At 47.5% G+C, this 20,506-nt stretch overlaps 1 protein-coding gene and 1 long non-coding RNA gene across 2 annotated transcripts in view; one reads left to right on the top strand and one right to left on the bottom strand.

Moving 5' to 3' along the window:
* RASGEF1B (RasGEF domain family member 1B) overlaps positions 1 to 20,506 on the bottom strand; it is a 223,434-nt gene that overhangs the window by 86,496 nt on the left and 116,432 nt on the right. The gene's annotated exons all lie outside the window — the stretch shown is intronic.
* LOC148687400 (uncharacterized) lies at positions 5,699 to 20,040 on the top strand. The gene is made up of 2 exons (XR_015947806.1): positions 5,699 to 5,896; positions 19,588 to 20,040. It is a non-coding gene; the product is annotated as an uncharacterized LOC148687400 (long non-coding RNA).

Raw genomic sequence — 20,506 nt, 5'->3', positions numbered from 1 at the left:
AGGGACAGAGCCTGCAGCTGTAATAATAAAAACCAAGGGTGGGTTTGGTCCTCGTAAAGAGTTTTCTAAACTCAGCTGCTGTAAAGACCAACATGGAGATTCTGCAAGTCGCCAACCTGCGGCCAAGGGGGTCATTGGATTGCACCAGTGTGTTCACTATAAAACAAAAAGTTTTGAATGGTTGCTTACAAGCCTTTTTGGACACGTGGCGAGACTGTGTCTTAGAGAAGATGGCTCTTTACGTGGGGGTTATGTTCCAAGGCACCATACATTTAAATGAAATCGTGTATATTTGAAGCACCATTGAAAAAGCCTACAAACACCTCTTTCTGCCCCTGACTCACCTCTTTTTGTGATGTTTATATGACGCTTCTGAGTTTAGCATGATGCGCATGTGAGCATTCCCACACATATTCCCACACATAAATGAACATAAATTGCATGTTTCATATGGAACTCAACTTCCCAATTTCACAGAAATGCCCTGATAGGATTTGAACTATCCAGAATTTTCCATTGTGGTGGTGGATAGTGAAAAGATTAACTCAGTGTGCAGTGGGGTTGTGTGTGTGTGTGTGTGTGTGTGTGTGTGTGTGTGTTTTAAAAAATGGAATCTATATTAGGAATGGACTTGGAAAAAATATTCCCCCAATACTCTTTTCAAACCATTTACAGTACAGCTACATTTAGAGAAAGAGACTTAGTATGTAATATGTAGGCTCAAGGGACACTTGGAATAACGTAGAAGCTCATTAACTACTGAGATAGTTTGGAGGTGGAAATGTACCCAAATCATTAAACAGATCTGGATTTGTTTGGAATGTGATCATAAGCCTGAAGAGGAAACCTAAATTCTTATTTAAAACCGGGGTTTCTTGCTTGCTGCACTTGTTGCAAGGCTTTCCTTTTGTTTCTATTTCACCATTAATGGTAAAACCCAGGGTTCTTGCACCGTCTAAATAAAGGCCATTTACTACAGGTCCAACCCTCCACTTTGTAGCCTTCCCACACTAAAATATTTGTGGAAGGGTCAGATTTCATGACCAAATTAGGATTCCCAGCGCGGATCTTGGCTGAGTGGATCTGAGCAGCTGAGTGGGAAAGCAGAGGTCATGGGATTGCTCCTCTACATGTCAGGCTCATAACTCAACCCACTCTTTGAATTTGTACAGGTCGGTCACAGTCCACACCAAGGGGGCATAACTTCCCCTATTCCATTGCTCTTCATGGCATGTGCCTTGACCCAAGGTGATCAACCACAGCACAGCTTGTAGTTGTTGCTGCCTTTTTTTCAGGAGTGAGAGAAAGGATTCATTTCTATTTATCCTTAACAGTATTCGAGGAGAAGATGTACTTGGAGGCATGGGTTTTCCATCCATGTGTGACAAATGGCACTGGGAACCTTGGGAGGAAGTGATCGTGTCCTCCTGGGTTTCATGGTACAGAGGCAAGGGAAAGCTGAGTGTAATCAGACATGTACTTTAAGAAGGCTTATTTCAAAAAAAGCTTAAGGAATTACTGGGTGAGATCCCATGGTCAGAAATAATCAAAGAGAAGGGAGTCCAAGATGGATGGGAGTTACTTAGAGGTGAAATATCGAAGGCCCAAATGCAGACAATTCCAACAAGAAAGGAAAGTGGGGGGGGGCATCTAAGGAAACCAGTATGGTTGCCTAAGGAGCTTACAGAAGAGCTGAGATTCAAGAAGGACATGTGTAAGAAATAGAAGGAGGAGTATATATGAGCAGCCAAACAGCTGCATGGAGCAGGTCAGGCAGGCCAAAGCTCAAGCTTACAAAGAGAGGTTAGAAATAATAATAATAAAAGGTTTCTTCGGCTATGTCCGAAGTAAGAGGAAGAACAAGCAAATGGTAGGTTCTCTGCGTGAGGAACACGGAGAAATGCTATTGGGTGACAGAGAAAAGGCGGAACTACTCAACACCTGCTTTGCCTCTGTCTTCACCTAAAAGGAAAGCGATTCCCAACCTGGTGATTAACAGAATAAATGATACAAGGAGGGAGCAGCAGCCCAAGATAGGCAAAGATGAGGGAACACCTAGCTCCTTTAAACAAATTCAGATCTCCAGGGCCTGATGAGCACCCAAGGTACTAAAGGAGCTTGTGGATGTAATCTCAGCACCTCTGTCTATAATCTTGGAGAGTTCTTGGAGAACAGGTGAGGTCCCTAGAGACTGGAGACAGGTAAATGTTATGTTTTCTACTCAGCTTGCCCAGTGCCCCCTAAGACAGGGTGAAGCAGAGGATGCTGTCCAATTATCAGTGTTGGAATAATATCCAGTCGCCTAGTTGGATTTTGTACGTGGAATTGAGAGGTGAGGGAGGCACCATCTTGTGCTTGGCCTCAAGCAACAAAATGTCTTGGGCTCACTCCTTCTTCTGATGGTGATGTTAAATTTATATAATGCTTATATGCCAAACTGGTCACTAAGCCATTTGCAACTATAGAATCAATGACAACATCCATACATAATTAAAATACACCGGAATCCCACCAGGGCATTAAAACAGCCTTGATTAAAATATACAATAAAGCAAGCCGGGTAATATGCTCACTGCCATGTTACCACAAGCTGATAATCATCAGGCCGTTGTGCAACTAAGTGGGTTCCATTAGCAGATCATAGCAACCTTACTGGGCAGTGCAGAAGAATACAGTTTTTCAGTTCCAGATCTCGCTGCAGATCCTTCAGTACTGGTCTGAAACGTGTCCAATGAATTCATCTAGCTCAGTATTGTCTACATTGCCTGGCAGTGGCTCTCCAGAGTTTCAAACAAGGGTAGTTCCCATCCCTTCCAGGGACCACAAGTAAATAAAGCGGGGACATACTGCAAAAATCAAAACAAAATCTTCTGAAACCACGGCTTTCGATGTCAAACAGGAAAACCAAAATAGCCATCAAACAAGAAACCTGTTCTTTCTTATTTTGCATCTCAGCGGCTAAAACGAGTCCTCACCAATTAACCAAGTAAAGCTTGGGTTGGTGAGCCTGCCAATTAAAACTTGCATTCTTAATAGTAATATAATGGCTATGTCTATTCTAGAAATGGTTCCCCCCCCTTAACTTTCTAACCAAGATGATTTATAGAAGACTTTGACTCCGAACTCCCAGGAACCAGAGCAGAAGATCAGGGGAGGAAGGTCAGGGCCTCCCATCAACTCATCCTTCATTATAAAGGTTATCATATATCAGAGGGCCATGCTGTCGTAAATCCTGAAGCGGGATCAAAGGCAGCAGAACAGATATCCATTACATATACCTGGCTCCTACAATTAGGCTGATGCTTTAAAGTGGCAGCGTGTACTTTTTGTGCACAGTCTTTGCTCCATTGGTGCTATCACAGAAGCTAACCATCTAGCTACATGTTCACAGTCAAGGCTGGGTGTTCCCTTTGTTGCTACTTGCTACAGTGAAGAAGAAAAAAGACAGGGCACCTTTTAAAGGCTCTTTACAACTTGTTTGCTCAGCATTTAGCTCTTTTTGATCCTTCTTCTTGATGCAGCTTCAAATGCACGCTCAGACTGTTACCTAAAATGTATTGTGATCAAAGGACCCATAATTATCTAGGATTTCATCTGAGCTCAAGCCCCCTCCTGCCCCCACCCCCAATATCCACATCCACGCTGACTAATATTGCAGACTGGAGAGATGAAAAGCACTTCAGAGGGGTACGTCAATGTTAAATTTTGTTCATTTATTTATTTAGTAAATTTGTATACAGCACTTGGTTCATGGAATAAAACAGGCATCCCCAAACTGCGGCCCTCCAGATGTTTTGGTCTACAACTCCCATGATCCCTAGCTAAGAGGACCAGTGGTCAGGGATGATGGGAATTGTAGTCCAAAACATCTGGAGGGCCGAAGTTTGGGGATGCCTGGAATAAAACCACAAAGTACATAATAAAAACAAGAACACACCAACCCAATAACCCCCCTCCCACAAACACATTTAAAAGGATATAGACTGTTTTGTGAAATATGTGATGCTAAATCAGAAGAACTGATGGACTCCAACCTGTCTTCCCGTCTTCAACCACAAATCCACACACCACAGAACATTGGAATGAAGCTTGAAGGACCGCTGGTGGTCCGTGGAACACAGTTTGGGAATTGACACGGATCACAAGCGCTGGGTTGCCCCTAAGATTGGGGGTGGGCATCATGTGCACGACACATGTCACACAACATCACACACCTCTTCCAATGCCCTGCAGGCCGGACTAGCGTGGCTGAGCAGAAGATTGTACCGGCCTGTGTGGTGATAGGAGACACAGCAGATACAGCCTTCAACGAGGCTATCGCTGTCACTGCAGGGGCAGCAGCATTCTTTGGAGGCTGGGTCTTCTGCCCCTGTGGATCCTGCCTCACCTTGCCTCATGGGTGGGCCGGCCCTGTCTGTCACTTTATCCTGCCGCATGCACAGACCTGTTCTGTTTGCTCCTCTCCTTCCTTTTCCTGGTGTCCGTTCTTCATCGCTCATCTCACCAACTCTCTCACCAAGTGGCTTCAGATCAGAAGGAGAGCCAGCCTTGAATGTCTCCCCTCCTCCTAAAACCAATGGCAGCCTGCATAGCCATGGGGTTCTTATTTCTAATGCACCTGTGCCGATTTATTACAACTTGGATGCATTGTAAAGAGCTCATTTCACGAGATTAGGTTTTACAAATGAAACTTAACGGGAATACAGCTGGAGGACAGCAATCAGCAGGAAAAACGATTACTGTAGAGTGTTCTTTATTTGCATCCCTCCTAGGTCTTTCCCAAAGATCTCGGACCACAGGACAAGCCTTGGAAGGCAGAAGGTCTACCTTCTAGCGTATCTGAAACGCTGTCTCATTTTTAAGAAATAACAGCTGGCGTTCAATAGAAAGGCAAGCTAGAAATCTAAAGGATTTAATTCCACTGATTCCTAGACTGAATTGTTGGTGTTCAGCAGTCTGCTTTTACACATTTTAATCGGGCAACCTCAGCTGCAAAGTCATTTAATGCTACAGCTGCACAGCGGGGGAACGTGGTCTTTAAGTCTTGAAACTTCAATCTGAGTCACAGCTCATTACCGACGGAGACACATGTCTCTGTTTCACATTCCCCACGCAAAGCCCAAAGTCACCTGCTTTGCTTTCGAAAGGACACTCTCACATCTCCACGTGAATATATTGTGGGAGTTTTTGGCGCTTATGCAAGCCCCAATCGCCACTTGTGGAGAAAGAAAGAGACCCATGTCGCTGAAAAAAACAAAAACCTCCTGCCTGCTTCTTCCAGGTATCTGTAACTATATATATCCCCCCCACACACACACACACATTGACTGATTGCAAGGTTTGGAGGTTAGCTATGCAAGAGTCATTATTTGAAACCTGGGTCATTTATTTCCCCAATGAAAGTATTTTCTGAGTATAATGGCACATATTGTAAAGGATTCTTCCTTTCCTTTTTTTTAAAGCTGCAAAGTTTTTTAAAAAAAACTCTGCAGCAAAGAGTGAATTCATTGTGCTGCTTTGAGTTAATATACTCCTGCTTCGTTTATAATCACCAGGCAGCATCGTACAGAAAACGGCATGCCGGCACCGCGAAAAGAGTGAAAATGTTCCTCTCAAAGTATTTGGCTCTGGGCCAAACAAACACATGGCCTAAAATGCTTGCCCAAGTGATGTTAAACCATCCCAAAGCACCCTCTGGAGGGGGTAGGATTATCATGCACATTTCAAGCAGGAGGGGGGCTTCCTAATCCTTTCCTTCCTTCCTGGTTTTCACCTGAATCTGCCTCTCAGAATGATACTACAGCCAACTGTGGGATTTCATAGGGCTGAAGAAGACCTGAGAGATGTTCCTCTATTCCAAAGCATCCTTGGGAGGGGGGCTAGTCTACAGTGGGAGGTAAGACTGCTTAACTTTTGCCTCATCCGCTAGCCTTTCACCTTTGGGAATGACACTACATTCCATATCCCATGAGTGTCCTGGGGGGGGAAGGACACCCTCTTTTTTCTCATGAGAGGATGGCGCCCATTTAGGGTGCTGTGATCTCGCACACAGGAGCGGTGCTAGGGCTTTTTGCGCCCTAGACAAAAACACCTTCTGGCGCCCCCCGGGCGCATGCGTCATGACGCACGCACGTACACCGCTGGTGCCCCTGCGTCCCTTCCATTGGCTTCAGCCGCTGGGGAGCTCACAGCATCCCCCTCCATGGGCGGGAGGGCGCTGAGCTCTCCTTTTGGCTCGCGCTCCTCCTGCCTGTGGAGGGGACGCTGGGGGCTCCTCAGTGAGCGAGCGGGCAGGTGGGCGCCTGAGCCGCCAGTGCCCATAGCTGAAGGCTTCGGCAGCGGGTGCTTGCCGCCACTACCGCTGCCGCTGGGGAGCTCTCGGCGTCCCCTCCATAGGCAAGAGGGCGCTGGGCTCTCCTTTTGGCTCGCGCTCCTCCCGCCTGTGGAGGGGACGCTGTGAGCTCCCCAGGGAGCGAGCGGGCGGCGGCGCGGAGGTATTGCGGGGCAGGCTCGGCAGCGCCCCTCCATTTTCGCGCCCTAGGCAATGGCCTAGTCCACCTAAATGGACGCACCGGCCCTGCTCGCACAACCTCTCCAGCATTTTGGTGAGGTTGTCCTGAGCATTTACTAAGATGACATCATGGTGTTTCCCAGGGCCGTCTTAAGTATATCCGGCACCGTGGTGCGAAGACCCCTTCAGCGAGGCGGACAAGCGAGGTGGACAAGGGCGGCAAGTTGATGCCGGGAGGTGCCGCGCCCAGCCTCCCCCTCTTCCCTGGCGCCCTCCAGAACTTGGCGCCCCTGCGCCCTGCACCACTTGCCTCTATGGGCAAGATGCCCCTGGTGTTTGCATGGTTTGGCCCACTGGCCCCAGCTGATAACACAGCTTCTTCTGAATGCAAGGCCACAGGGCTTGGCCAAGACAATTTGCTCCCAGATGGTGCAAAGTAGAGCTGGGTTAAGGTCTGGTTGAGGGTGTGTAGGCTGGTGAAGATTCCAAGAGCCAGAGAGAGAGAGATGGAAGGCCAAATTTGCCCCCTAACTCTGACATTCCTCACCTCTGTGTTCCACTGCCTCTCACACTCAATGCTGTTAGTCTTGCTACCCAACTATCTGCTCATGCACCATCCTGGTATGTTCCCCAGTCTCATAACCTTGGAATCGTTGCTATAGTATCCACTAAGTGTGGAGGTGCATAATATTATGGGATTGGCCTTTTTAATGGTGCGTTATCAGCCACAGGTGGCAAAGTACTGCAATTACAGAGGATGGATTCAGACCAATTACGAGAACCTCCGCTATATATTTACCACCCTGAATGATCTCTCCCATTATCAGCTAATATGCAGAACACAGAAGGCTAAATGACCCATCCACCACCTTCTTTTGAGTGATAAAAATCTCCTTTGTTTCTGAAAATCTGTCAGAGTATAATCACAGGCATTATTCATCAAATAAAAAGAGGGTGTTTTAATTTCCTCATTAATGGATAGCACCCGCTGTTTTCCCGCCCACAGCCATACAACCATTCCTGGGCTTAAATAGGCTCCAAATATCGAAAATTCATTTTTTTTTTATTTTTTCAAAAATCCATTTATACATAGCAGATGCTGAGATGATTAATTTCTAAAAACGAGAGGTGTCACCTGAGACTCATTTCTGGAAACATTTCCCTTTAACCATAGAAGAGACACGGGTTGCTATTTGGTAGTAAGAAAGACCACATTGTTCCAACAAACAAGAACACTAACAACAAAAGACCCAAAACTTTATATTAAAAAATGCATTTCGAGTTCTTACTGTTGCAATTCATGATCCAGACCATGAATAACCACCCCGATTAATACAGAATATCTGGGAAACCACACTCGATGTGGTTTTGTTTCAACATACTTCCACAGATGCAACAGAGCAGAGCAGGCCATGAAGCTCGCCTCAGATTCCACCCATGCCGGGAGGAATATAATCCCAGGGTTAATGGGGTCTCTCAAAGGGGGCACTCTCTGGCCTGGCAATAGCATTGCTTCCGTGAGCCCTTGCATACCCTCCAAGTGTCCCTATTTTCTAGGGACATAATTTGTGTTACAGAAGCCACCCTGATTTGAACCCGGAACGTCCCACTTTTCCTTAGGATATTCCTATTTTCATCAGTGAGATGTTGGAGGGTATGGAGTTAAGCGACCCCCAAGCCAAGGAGATAGATAACTATACAACCTTTAGTAGAAACCTGAAGGCAGCCCTGGACGGGGAAGATTAATCCTTAATCCAATCACAGCACCCTCAAATTCATAGTTAAGACTGCTTTCCAGCTTTCACAGCCAACTGTGTCAATTTACCCTCTTTGGCCAGTCTCCTCTCTCTCCAGGCGCTGGTCTTCCTCCTCACCAGTGGGGATGCCATTCAAACAAGCTTCAACACACACACAAATAAATGGTGTGCTGGCAGAGAGACAGCGAAAGAAAAGAAGCCCACTTCATATCTTCCAAACTTCATATCTTCATATGCCCACTTCATATCTTCCAAAGGAAGCAGACGGGGGGGGGGGGAGAACTCCACCTGAGTTCTAATCAACATCTGCCCATTTCCCTTTGGACCTTATCTTTCATTTCTTCACACTTAGCAATTCCCATTCTTTGCCTTGATATCTTCTATTTATCCAGTTATTTCCTTCTACTTCTCCCCCTCCCCTCCCCTCCCCACTAGCCCTTTCCTTCTGCTAATGACAACACTGATACAGGAGTTACAGGAAAATGTGGTTAACTGAGGCTGGAGGCAGATACTGGGTTCCCCCCCCCCCAGGGAGATGAAAGTGGTTCGAAACAGGCATTGAACTGCACATATTGTTTGCATTTTGCCGTTTCTGGTAAAGAGTTTGGAGCACCTTCTGCATGCCTCTGCCTTTGGAAAATCTCTCTGAAGTACTGGCTCCCAAATCCTTTTTGCATGCAGTTCGAAGTGTCAGCCTTGATCTTAAAGTCCTATGTGTCTTGGGTCAGCATTAATGAAGGGAACACCTTCTTCCCTATGAGGTCCACCTTATCCTCAACTGAGCCCCTGTTTTGGGTGTCGTGGTCCAGACTGCGAGGCTAGATAGATAGCAAGAAGATGCAGGGCCTTTTCGGTAGCAGCACCTTCCTTCTCCACAAAAAAGAGAGGTCCTCTATATAATGTTCCTAGTTTTTAGATAGATGGCTAAAACATTTTTTTAAAAAATACAACAACCAGAAAGTACTTTCAGGTCTTAGATCAGAGATGAGGAACTTTTGGGAGTCCCAGGACCATATTGTCATAAGTCTCGCATGATCCAGATCAGATTGGCAGGCCCAACACAGCTCATCAGCCAAAGCAGTTCCTAGGCAGCAGTTCCACATCTGATGTTTAATACTACATGTCTGAATACCACTTGCTGGGAATCACAGGTAGGCAGATAGATGTTGCGCTCATGCCTTGCCTGCAGGCTTCCCACGGGCATCTGGTTGGCCACTGTGAGAACAGGATGCTGGACTAGATGCCTCCTACACAAGAGGTCCAGAGGGTGGCAACATGAGAACGGGCCTTTTCTGTGGTGGCCCCCCTTTTGTGGAATGCGCTCCCCAGGTAGGCTCGCCTGGCATCTTCATTATATGCCTTTTGGCGCCAGGCAAAAATGTTTCTCTGCAACCAGGCCTTTGGCTGATTGACATCCGATGCCCTTTTAAATGTGTTGTGAGAGGGGGGATTATTAGTTTGTTTTTGTTCTTATTTTTACTGTGTATTTTGTGTTTTTTATATTGTAATTTTATGTTGCAGCCCCTCCCATTCTCCCCATTTTCCAGGGACAGTCCTGGATTAGAAGCAGCCCCAGTTTTCTGATTTGAGCCCAGAATGTCCTGCTTTTCTTTAGGACGTCCCTAAACCACTGAGCCTAGGGCTTGCTGATCAGAAGGTCGGTGGTTCGAATCCCTGTGACGGGGTGAGCTCCCGTTGCTTGGTCCCAGCTCCTGCCAACCTAGCAGTTCGAAAGCACATCAAAATGCAAGTAGATAAATAGGAACCGCTATAGCGGGAAGGTAAATGGCGTTTCCGTGCGCTGCTCTGGTTTGCCAGAAGCGGCGTTGTTATGCTGGCCACATGACCTGGAAGCTATACGCCGGCTCCCTCGGCCAATAATGTGAGATGAGCGTGCAACCCCAGAGTCGGTCATGACTGGACCTAATGGTCAGGGGTCCCTTTACCTTTTCTTTTCATTAGAGAAATGTTGGTAGGGATGATGTTGTGAACCGCCCTGAGATTATGGATGAAGAGTGGTATACAAGAAGAAGAAGAAGAAGAAGAAGAAGAAGAAGAAGAAGAAGAAGAAGAAGAAGAAGAAGAAGAAGAAGAAGAAGAAGAAGAAGAAGAAATCAACCTGATTCAGGAGTGCCTTCCCTATGCATCCTACTTTACAGGGGACAGTTCTCTGGTTGAAGAGCTGTCCATCCAAGTCTGGTTTAAAGGGAAGGAGCCCTAAGAAGTGAGAGTGGGTTTTGATATCTTGCTTTTGAATTATGGTGCTGGAGGAGACTCTTGAGAGTCCCATGGACTGCAAGAAGACCAGAACTATCCATTCTGAAGGAAATGAGCCCTGGGTGCTCACTGGAAGGACAGATCGTGAAGCTGAGGCTCCAATACTTTGGCCACCTCATGAGAAGAGAAGACTCCCTGGAAAAGACCTTGATGTTGGGAAAGATGGAGGGCACAAGGAGAAGGGGACGACAGAGGATGCGATGGTTGGACAGTGTTCTCGAAACTACCAACATGAGTCTCACCAAACTGCGGGAGGCAGTGGAAGACAGGAGGGCCTGGCGTGCTATGGTCCATGGGGCCACGAAGAGTCAGACACGACTAAACGACTAAACAACAACAAATTTAAATGATAGTAATTATTTCAAAATGTGCATCTTGACCAATGCAATTTTTATGCAAGCTGGTGCCATCATTTGCCCTCTTTTTGGGGCGCTGCGTTCCCTTTTTTTCTGGTGATATGCGCCACCAAGTCCAGCCACAGGCAAGCACCGGCTGTTGGCTAGGAAGACTTCCGTGGGAAATGTCCTTGCCGCCTATGGTTTTTGATAAACTCTTCCCCACCCAAGGCTGCGGATTGTTTGGGCTCTTTATGTAAACAGAACCTGCAGAATGGGAACGGCTAGGCCCAGGGAAGGCCTTGTCAGCACTGATTGTGGCCTTGGGGGGGGACAAGGTTTATGATCTAGATGACATGTTTTGCTGAGCATCTCTGTGTAAACATTAGGAAGTGCAGCTGCAGAGAGAACAAAAACAGACCCCGAGGAGAGGGCAAAACAGCAGATCTGCTGGTGCACTAGCAAAATGCTGGTGCACTGCAACCAAACAAAGGAAGAGAATCAGGCCTCCTGCAATTGTTCACGCAGGGAGTGCAGAGTGTGTCACTTATCCAGGTTTGGTTTCCTTTAGAAAGGTTGCTAGAGGCTTACCAGCATTTTTTTAAAAAATTGTGTGTTCTAAACAAATATAAATAGAACCACTGTGCTGATCCACACCAAGAATTCAAAGCATACGTTTAAAGCACATGACTTCTCCTAAAGGATCTTGGGAACCGTAGTTTCCCCACTTGTGGAACTACAATCCACAGTACCCTTAGCAAACTGCACTTCACATGATTCTTTTGGGAAAAGTCACGTGCTTTAAATGTGCAATGGGTGTGCTTTAAATCTATGGTGGGGATCTGCCCATAGGGTTGGAAGGGTCTTTGGGCATCGTCCAATCCAAGTCCTTGTTCAGGACAGGCTGTGCAGCACAGAATGTAGCTATACAGGGCCAGCCCTACCATTAGGCAAGAGTGAGGCCAGCTGCCCCAGGCAAAAGATTTTGGTTGTCATGGAAAGACAGGAAATTGTTACATTATTTAATTGCCTGTTACTGTGTTTTCACTGCTGGGGATGGCATGACGGGTTTTGTGTTGGGATTTCCTGCTTCGGGTGCCAAAATAAATTGGATGGCTTTGTATATTATGCACATTCAGTTCTCCACATCTGCACATCTGTTTGAGGTTGGTGTTTTTTTTAAGGGTCCTCATGAAAATGTATCAACATACAATTTGGAGTTTCCCTAATATAAACACTTTTTTGCCTGCTGCAGACATTTTTGAAAAGCCACTTCCCCAATAGAATGAATGTGTTTTGAAATGTTATTTTCACTCACATGTATTTATATGCACACTTTCCTCTAGCATATGAATCTTTGTACACATTACTTGGTTGCGGAACTAAAATGCAAAATTCGGAGAAGTGTGAATTGCAAAGGACAGCCACGGTTCAGTTTACACCTCAATTCGGAATATGCAGATTAGGTAGATTCACTTTTAAATGTGAACCAAATCAAATTTCTCCCCCTCCTCCACCTGCCTGATGGCTGTCTAACCTTTGCTTAAACACCTCCAGCAAAGTAAAGACCCCCTATTTATTGAGGCAACCTGTTCTACTCTCAAACAACTCTGACCATCAGGAAGTTTCTTTAGCTGAAACCTGCCATTTCCAGCCATTTGCCCTGCCCTGTGAAGAAACAGCAAACAGGCCTGCTCCTATCTTTCTTTATTCAAATAAACGGCAAACAACACTTCCCAGTGAGTCTTGCCCCTATAGAGCAGTTGCCTCGTCTTCACCCCCCTCTAAGCCTCCTCCTCTACCAGATGTTTCTCAAGCAGTCTCAAACTTCAATGGGCCATCTCTGATCCAGTGGCGGAGGAAGCCGCTTGGGCGCCTGGGGCAGAGCGCCCCTAGGGGCGGGGCGAGGGCAGGGTGCACCACGGGGCCTCTGGAGTGTGCCTGCCTCCTCCCACTCAGCCGCCCTACAGCTGGGAGGGAGGCAGCGGGCGGAACGTTTGGGCAGTGCGGAGCCTGTGTACGCCCAAGCCACTGCTTCTCCCCCAGGAAAGATCCGTGGCTCAGGTGCACCGCAGGCCCTGCGGTGAGTGCCGCCCAGCATTTTGTCACCCCCTCAGTGGTGACACCCGGGGCGGCCTGAACCCCCCTTCCTTCGCCCCTGCTCTGATCTCTGTATCACTCTGCATGTCCTTGGAAACAAGCAGGGAGGGCAGCTCGTCCCAGTAGATGAGACAGGCAGGCTCCCTGCAGCCTCTTCTCCCTCCTCCTCTGCTTCAGCCTCTGAGTCGGAATTGCTCTCTGTCACAGGCGCTCCCTGCTCACCAAATCCTGTTGCCCCTTCAGCATCCAACAACTCCCTCTGCTCTTCTCCTTCTGGCCTCTCCTCGGCGTCCCACCACCAATCCCCTGGCTCTGAGCCTTCCTCCTCTTGGGTTTCCCTTGTGGGTTCCCTGGCTGGTGACCTCCTCTACCTCCAGCCGGTCCCTGTCACAGAATATAGTAACTACTTACTACTATGCAGCCTTTGGATCCCATGTCTGTTTTGGGGAGGGGGGATCTCTGCTCTGTTGCACCACAAAGCAGGTAGTAGCACAGTGTGGAAGATGCAGGCAGGGTAGTCAACAGAGTGTCCTCCAGATGTTGGTGTGCTATGACTCCTCTCATACTTGACTAAAGCTGGCTAAAGCTGATAGGCGTGATGGTCCAGCCACACTTAGAGGGGCACCACATTTGTCACCACTGCTCAGTGCCACAAGCAGGTCCAACTATCCTTCAGCTCACATCCTGGCAAGCTACAAGTGCCTGCCCTAGTGCTCCCTATCAGGCTCCTTTGTGGAGACAAGATGCTTACTGGCAGTGCTGGATCAGTGCCAGAATGTATCCCACATCAGTCATAATGTTCCTTTTTTCCCTTTTCTATCAGAGTTCAGTGAGTAGAACTATCGTGTGGGTTGCCCTGAGACAATAGCTCTCCAGATTCGGCCTGACACATCCTTTGTTTTTGCAGGTGATATGTTGCCCTGGGAAATAAGTGTTAAGCCATTTCCCTCAAATACCTGAATACACCTTTTCCCCACCACTCCTAGCCAAGCAATGTCTCTTGGCGGGGGGGGGGGGACTCTAAATGGTCAAAAGTGCAGCTTTAAGACATGCTTAGATGCAGACAAAGAGCTGAGTTTCGAAGTCTGCAAGCTGTGTGTGTGTGTGTGTGTGTGTGTGTGTGTGTGTGTGTGTGTAAGAGAAAGAGAACCCAACATGATGCCATCCAGTTGTTGCAACTCCCATAATCCCTCACTCTTGACAATGCTGTCTGGGGTTGTGCTTATTGGAGGGGGAAGGGCAAAGTATTGGAGAGCTTGGGCAGCCCCTAGGTAGCACAGCTGCTTGTGCATAATGGCAAGCAGGGCCATCTTAACCATATGTGCCAGGGGTGCGGGGCACCCGGGCGCCAGGCTCTTAGGGGCGCCAGACCAAGAGTCTGGGGCCCGAGAGTTGGAGTCCGGGGAAGAGCCCACCCATCGTTTGGAGCGCCACGGCGGGCTCTTTTGCTGCGAATGGCTCTGCGGCGCAAGTTCAGGGGCGAACGAGCCAGCGAGGCGCTGAGGTGGCCGGCTGGCTCCGCCTTCCTGCGTGCCTGGGATTGGCATAGGGCCGTGGAGAGGCCCACCCAGTGCACGCTATTCACACCATGAGGCGCCCAACTTCGCTTAGCCACTGACGCCTTGGGGTGGTTTGTTGCGCTTGTCTCCTTCCGGAGCAGAGATCAGAGTGGTATCAGTTCCCTAAAAAAAGGGAACCTTTGCTTAAAAAAAAAAAGGATCTTTGCACCCTGGCGCTGCATATGCTTAAGACGTCTCTGGTGGCAACAGTATCAGATTGGCTCCACCACATTCCATGCACAAACTCTCTGCGCCTTTCACCTCCCACTCTCCCTCCAGTAAGCACACTGTATTCAGAAGCTGGGAAGGCACTGGTGCCCTACTAACACTGTCTCATGTGCCACTACTGCCTGCAGGGCTGCATTCACGCCCGAAGGTAGCCATCCCTGCTCTAGCGATGAAAAACATAGTCCATGAAAGCCGAAGAAGAAGAGGAGGAGGAAGAGGACGAGGACGAGGAGGAGGAGTTTGGATTTGATATCCCACTTTATCACTACCCTAAGGAGTCTCAAAGCAGCTAACATTCTCCTTTCCCTTCCTCCCCCCCAACAAACACTCTGTGAGGTGAGTGAGGCTGAGAGACTTCAGAGAAGTGTGACTAGCCCAAGGTCACCCAGCAGCTGCATGTGGAGGAGCGGGGACTCGAACCGGTTCACCAGATTACGAGTCCACCACTCTTAACCACTACACCACACTGGGTGGGACATTCAACATCTCGCCTCAGCTTCAGCTGAGGTGGCTCAGTCGGTGGAGCACGAGACTCCTCATCTCAGGGTGGCAACTTTGAGACCCACATTGGGCGAAAGGTTGCATTGCCTTGCAGGGGGGTTGGACTGGAAGACCCTTGTGGTCCATTCCAGCTCTGCGATTCTGTGATTCTCTCCCCAGCACATTCTGTGATCTCAGCTGGAATGGAGAGCCTGGCACCCAGACTATAGGAACATGAGAAGCTATCTGACACCAAGTTGGACCCTTGGTCCATTTCGCTCTGCATCATCTCCAAAGGCTGGCTTGTGCTCTCCAGGATTTCGTTCCCAATCCCTAACTGGAGATGCCGGGGACTGAACCTGTGACCTTCTGCATGCAAAGCAGATGTGCTACTTACTACTGAGCTACGGCCCTTCCTTGCATAGCACAGAAAGTGGTTGAGGAAACCAGTGTCCTGGGCCCCCCCTTTGCCAGCCAAAGTTTGCAGCTACAAAGTGCTGAGATAGGAAAGGAGAGGAAGAACGAGATTAAAAGATGGAGGAAGAGAAGGGTGGAGGATAATGAAACGCTCAATCACTCATCCTGAGCGGATATTCCAGCCTTCTCATGGCTGGTTTTAATCAGGCAGGTCACACTCTGACTAGATGCTGACATCTCTACAGCCACATTTCCACCTTTACTCCTTTCCCCCAGACTCTAATTACACACTCGAGCTGGCCCAGTTGCCTGACCAGGAATCCCAATGCCCTTTGCTTTGCCAAGAAGCGTCCACAGGAGAATCTGAGAACAGAGAATCTATTTCACTTTAAACTTTTGCTACTCTGCCTTGCAGCTCTGCCCTCATTGGGGCTTTGCTAAGCTCTGAGTGTTCTAAGATACCAGATTGTAGCTCTATCCATTCCCAGTATATTTCTCTGTTTATTGGACAAGTCTGCATCAAATCCATTAGTTCCCATAAGCTGGTCTTCTTTGTGACCAGATTGGCCTTTGTAACTTTGATAAAGTAGCTGGCAGGCTACTTCAGAAGTGAGTCTCTCTCTCTCTCTCTCTCTCTCTCTCTCTCTCTCTCTCTCTCTCTCTCTCTCTCTCTCTCTCTCTCTTCAAAGTGGGCTTCCAGCAAAACTTTGTATTTGCACCAGAAGAGGTTCTGCCAAGGTGGCATTCCATCTCCCCCCTGCCTTGTTTACTGTAAACTTGTACATTGAACATCGCACCTATAAAGTCACGACTGCTCCCTGATGGGAAGTTTCTGCTTTGCCAACGTTGTGTGATTTGCGAGTTAACCGAGTTGTGATGAGAAACACAGAACACTATGTGCTCTGTTGTTACTAAGTATAACATCCTTGGCTGTTTCCCTGAAAAGGGGGATTGCAGTAATGTTCTTCTTTAAAATCGCTCTCTTTGAACACTTGCCAAACGCCTTCATTTGAGACTTCTGTTTATATGTTCAGTTCTCATGAGTAATGTTTATGCTGGGCATGACCTACTCTCAGTTTTACACACACCCTGAAATCTGCATTTTATTACTAAGCTGGCGAATGCAAAATCCAGACCCTTTGAGGCCGGGTTACACCTGTTCCTGCCTCCTCTATAAATGACACCTAAAACCGCACTTGCTGCTTCTGTGTTCTCCGTGCAAGTCCAGGGAAAGATGAGCATAGAAGCTTTTTTCAAACAGAGCACCACATTCCGGATGGGTGGGGTGTACAATATTATTTTCATTTTGTATTTTGTATTTTTATTCCCTTCTGGGCAACCTTTAGGGACCACAGGCCAAAGGGGGTGCAAGAATGCATGCATAGCTCAGTTGATTAGAGCATAGTGCTGATAATGCCAAGGTTGCAGGTTCGATCCCCATACGGGACAGCTTATATTTCTGCTTTGCAAGGAGTCGGACTATTTGGTGGTTGGGTCCCTTCCAGTTCTACAGTTCCGTGATTCCATGATTCTACATTTTGTACAATATATTAGTTTCTGCACGCACTCACACACTCCTCTCTGTCCTTCCTACGGGCAAGCGAGAGGCATGTTCAGAGTTCAAGGGCACATCCAGCCATGCAAAAACATCCAAGAGAATACGGAGCAAGGCAGACAAGGGGTGTGGCCTAGAGAAAGAGGGTGTGGCCATGGAGGGCGTGGCCTGAGGAGATTACCCCATCTCTGGCATAGAGCAAAGCAAACAACTCTGTTCCTGGAGAATTAAGTCCTCCTCAGTTACTTTCTCAGACAGAAGGGACAGAAAATAAGTGAGGAAATATTTTCTCTGTGAAAAGTAGCAGAAGAGAAAACCTCTTGAAAAACACCCGAAGCTTGAAACTATTTTAGCTTCCTTTAAAAAAAGAAAAGAAAAAAGCCAGTCCACTTTGATTGTTTTTCTTTGACTGCGGTTAGAGCTAGAATGCTGAACTAGACGTGGTTTTGTTCTAACCCAGCCAGGAAATTCTTTGGTTCTTATCATTAGGGCTGCCAGCTGATTTAAAGAATGTTAAACTCATTCACTCTGCGAACTTTGGTTGAATAATCTGTGGGCTAAATTTGCATCTGGATAAAACAATAAATTTAATAAAATCTATTAAAAAGAAAAAAATAATATTCCTGATGCATGAAACGTGGTCTCTGTGTGTCCACATTGTGTGCACCATCCATTGCAGGTAGATCTGGCACTAGCAGCCAACCACAAACAGGCCTTGGCCTTGGGTTTCAGAAGGGCCCTTCAATGGCCCAACCTACTTTACCACCAGGTCTGGGGTGGAGGGCTGCAGGCACTGCTTGAGAGCCACACTGAGCTCACATATATATATGAGAGAAGGGGACGCGGTCTAAACCACCGAGCCTCTTGGGCTTGCCGATCAGAAGGTCAGCGGTTCGAATCCCCATGACGGGGTGAGCTCCCGTTGCTCTGTCCCAGCTCCTGCCAACCTAGCAGTCCAAAAGCAGGCCAGTGCAAGTAAATAGGTACCGCTGTGGCAGGAAGGTAAACGGCATTTCCATGCGCTCTGGCTTCCATCACAGTGTTCTGTTGCACCAAAAGTGGCTTAGTCCTGCTGGCCACATGACCCAGAAAGCTGTCTGTGGACAAACGCCGGCTCCCTCGACCTGAAAGCGAGATGAGTGCCGCAACCCCATAGTCGCCTTTCACTCGACTTAACCGTCCAGGGGTCCTTTACCTTTACCTATATATTTTTCAAAGGGGGGGGAGGAATAGTAGTGCTGCTGCTGTTACTGCAACAGATGCCTGCTTCCACCTTCCTGCTTGCTACCTCCCCCAAGCTCTGAGAAAAGGCTGGGACAAGGTTGGGCAGGGGAGAGAAACTGCTCTTCTTTCCAGGATTTCTGGGTGAAGTGGTCTGGTAAATGCTGGAGCTGCTGTTTCGCCATTTTTTCCAAGAAAAAATATCTAAGTTTCAAAAGTCTTTCTAGCTGCCTGTCAGGGACTATGTTGAGGAGGGCTGCACTGAGGAAGAATGGCAGGAGCCACCCCCTCCTCCTGATCCTGAATCTTCCCAGGAGCAGGAGGACACTATAGATTTGGAACAGTGGTTTGCAGAGGGGCATAGTTCAGAAGGCAGAAGCTGGGAAACAGCTAGCAGAAGAAACAGTAGAAGAGAGAGAGTTAACAGATTCACAGTCTCCAGACAGCATTCACACACACCCTTCCCCAAAGTCTCGGAGAGCTCAGAAAGTGTCAGAACAGAAAGCACAGACTACAAACTCAGATTACAAGATGTAGGAGTGACGTGGATTAATAGGGACGGAGGGGGAGTGACCTTAATTGGGAGCACCGCCATTCTGGTTAGATGCTTTCTTTTGTCCTTCGCTGTGTTTATTAAAAAAAACTAACTGGTAAGAATTCCCTTTCGTTTGATCTGCTCATTTATGGCCACAGGGGAAGAAGCCCCCTGTGACACTGCCACAACAACCCCCAGTGGTGGTGTAGTCTAGGGGTCAGCAAACTTTTTCATCAGGGGGCTGGTCCACTGTCCCTCATACCTTGTGGAGGGCAGGACTATATTGGGGGGGGGGGAGACAAATTCCTATGCCCAAAATAACCCAGAGATGCATTTTAAATAAAAGGACACATTCTACTCATGTAAAAACACGCTGATTCCTGGACCATCCGGGGGCCGGATTTAGAAGGCGATTGGGCAGGAACCGGCCCCCGGGCCTTAGTTTGCCTACCCATGCCCTAAAGTCTGGCACCAGCCCTAATAGCAGTGCACCATCTTCGAAGAGGCATTCTTCCTCATTGAAAAGACTGCCGTCTGCATCTGTAGGAGCCATTCTATTCTGAACAATATTTTCCTGATGTGTGTGTTTTTATGTGCTGCTTCCTTAATAAGAGGATATTTCCAGTTGCCTGAAATGTTTTCTGATTGATTACCCATCTGATCAATAAATTCAAGCGCTGCTGGTACCAACAAAAGAAGAATGGCAGAAGGAACTGATGGAATCTGCGGAGATGGCAAAACTGACGGGGAAGATCCGAAACCAGGAAGATCAAGTATTTTCTAAAGTACTGGAGTAAATTTGTAATTTATTTAAAAGACCACTGTAAACAGCTAAAATCTTTGGCTGGGATGTAATGACCCTTGTAATGTGGAATTATTTATGATAATCATGGTTATATAACAGATGGATAATGGAAAAAGATGCAGTAAATTTAATCTTAAACATGGAATCCCTGGAGGTCCAAAGGTTCGAAAGAACCTTGTATTTTAATGTTTGAAATGGTTATGATAAATATGTATAAAATTATTTTTAAAAACCAATAAAAATTATAGATATAAAAAGAACTCAAGCACTGCAGTCCTAGAGACATGCGACACGAGTGCTAGTTCCAAGAAGAGAACCCAGATCTCTGCCCACAAACGGGGAACAACTGTACATTTCTGTTGCGCTAAGCCAACACAAACAGCCTGGAGAGAGGACCCCAAGGGGACTGAATGGCGACACAAGATTTCGTCGCCACCAGTGTCCGAGGAAGGAGGCTGTTGCCTATGAAACCGTGCCATAACAAACACACATGCCTGGAACATCCCTTACTTGGGGCATGTTAAAAATCCGAAGCAGCAGGCTTCCCTTGCAGATGGAGCCTGGCTAGCTTCCTAGCCCTGCTTTTAAGGGCTGGCTGTGTTCTCAGCACTTAAATCTGCTAAATCACCCTGCCGGCTAATTTATGCTGTCACCTTGGCACAACACATCTTCAAATGAAAGCGTGTGGGAGGCGGAATGAAGGGGAGGGGAAAAAATAATCTGTTT

This window comes from Zootoca vivipara, chromosome Z1, assembly GCF_965207765.1.
Source record: "Zootoca vivipara chromosome Z1, rZooViv2.hap1.1, whole genome shotgun sequence".
Classification (NCBI taxonomy): domain Eukaryota; kingdom Metazoa; phylum Chordata; class Lepidosauria; order Squamata; family Lacertidae; genus Zootoca; species Zootoca vivipara.
Note: the sequence above shows the minus strand (reverse complement) of the source record. Positions and strands in the feature narration are given on the sequence as shown.